Source organism: Galeopterus variegatus, unplaced genomic scaffold, assembly GCF_000696425.1.
Source record: "Galeopterus variegatus unplaced genomic scaffold, G_variegatus-3.0.2 Scaffold3832, whole genome shotgun sequence".
In the NCBI taxonomy this organism is placed as follows: domain Eukaryota; kingdom Metazoa; phylum Chordata; class Mammalia; order Dermoptera; family Cynocephalidae; genus Galeopterus; species Galeopterus variegatus.
In genome coordinates this window covers 64,901-67,056 of record NW_007729943.1, presented here as the reverse complement: position 1 = coordinate 67,056, position 2,156 = coordinate 64,901, and positions in this window count along the sequence as shown.

Sequence of the window (2,156 nt, the reverse complement as noted above, 5' to 3'; positions counted from 1 at the left end):
TATGTGGGATCCGATCCCTCGGCGGGAGCGCCACCACGCTCCCAAGCGGTGCACTGTAGCAGTGCGCCACCGAGCCGGCCCAAAATCCCATGGTTTCTATTTTGTCATCAAGGACACAGTTTTTCTCCATCTTTCTACTCTGTTGCACTATCCAGTGCGCCACCGGGCCGGCCCAGAGTTGGTTCCTTCTGAGCACTGAGAATCTGTTCCGTGCCTCTCTCATAGCTTTTGGTAGCTTCAGGCATTCCTTGGCTCATAAATGGTTTTCTCCTCTTTGCTCTGTACATGTCTGTCTCTGTGGCCAAATTTCTCCTTCTTATAAGGACAAGAGTCAAATTGGATTAGGGCCCACCCCAATTAGCTTAACTGAATGTGATCATCTGCAATAGGATCACCTGTTTTCAAATAAGTTCCAATTCACACATACTGGGGGTTAGAAATTCAATGTCTTTTAAGAGGACATAATTCAACTCATAACAGGAACCATAGCCGAAGGCAGATGTATTCATTTTCTGTATGTGGGATCCGAACCCTCGGGCGGGAGCGCTGCCATGCTTCCCAAGCGGCGCACTTATCCAGTGCGCCACCGGGCCGGCCCAGATGTATTCATTTTCTATTGCTGTGTAACAAGTCATCACAAATTTAGCAACTTACAATGCACTTTTATTATCTCATAGTTTCCATGGGTCAGGAGTCCAGATATGGCTTACCTGGGTCCCCTGCTCAGTCTCACAAGGCTACAATCAATGAGCTGGCTGGAATGTTTTCTCGTTTGTGGGATCTGGGAAAGAATCTACTTTAGCTCATTCAAATTGTTGGCACAGTTCATTTGTTGTAGCTGCATAACCGAGGGCCCTGGCTTCTTACTGGCTGTCATCTGGAGGCTGCCCATTGTCCCCTGCCGTGTAGCCCTCTCCACAGACAATTGACAACGTGGAAGTTTGCTTCTTCAAGGCTCTCAGGGCAGCGTTTCTCTCTCTGGCTCCAGATGGAGCTGCTTGCTCTCACTCTTCTGCTCTCTTTTTTGCTCATTCTCTTTCTCTGTCCAATCATGGGAGCAACGTAGCCATGGTTCCTCCCACCCTCAAGAAGAGGGGATTATACAAGGGTGAGACTTGTAAGGGTGGTGGTCAGCTTACGGTGTGTCTGCCACAGTAGGCATGTCGCTTTCTTGGCCTCCCCAACATGCTCATAACAGCTGTGCTTTATCTCTGTTCCTCAGATTCCACACAATCTGCCAAGGAAAGGGGTAGCTGGGGTGTTTCATGTTCAAGAGACTCAGTGACCCCAAAGGACAGCATAATTTAAAATTAAACTCTAATGATTTTAGCTTAATATTAAATTGTGAAGTATTTAATGCAACACAAATTGTATTTCTTAAAAAGCAACCTTTGATATTGAAATAACTGTACAAAATCGTAATAACAATAGCTGATATTATTGAGTGCTGACCACATGCCCAGTACCATTCTACTATACTTAGCACATAATATCTCATTTTATCTCCACACTGGCCTATATGATGGGTATTATTTTTATTCTCATTTTACAGATGATGATACTAAGGCATAGGGAGGCCAATGAATGTCCCAAAGTCACACCACAGGTAGCAGCTAGTAAATGGGAGGTTCAAATCTCTGACCCCAAAAGATTGCTTGATGGCAAAATGCTCTTACTTAACTATTAATCTTGACTGGCCGCCCTTGGGTAGCTGCTTCTCAAAGGGTTAGGGTGGACACTACGTGCATTTGCTTCTGTGATTCTCTTTTCCTCAACCTTTCCTTCTGATTGATCTAAGTCTTCATGTTAATTAACCCATTCAAATGATAGAAAAGGTATAAATGTAATTTACAAGGCAAAAGTGACTCATTTGTACTTAGATAATTCTCAGCAGTTACTGGAGAGATTAAAATGTCTCTCTAGGGCTGACCCCGTGGCGCACTCGGAAGAGCACGGTGCTGGGAGCACAGCAACGCTCCTGCTGCGGGTTCGGATCCTATATAGGAGTGGCTGGTGTGCTCACTGGCTGAGCGCGGTGCGGGCAACACCCCCCCAAGTGCTGCAATTCCCTTACCGGTCACGAAAAAAACCAAAAAAAAAAAAAAAAAAAATGTCCCTCTATAGCAAAGCATCTTTAGTTTTGCTTTATCCAACTG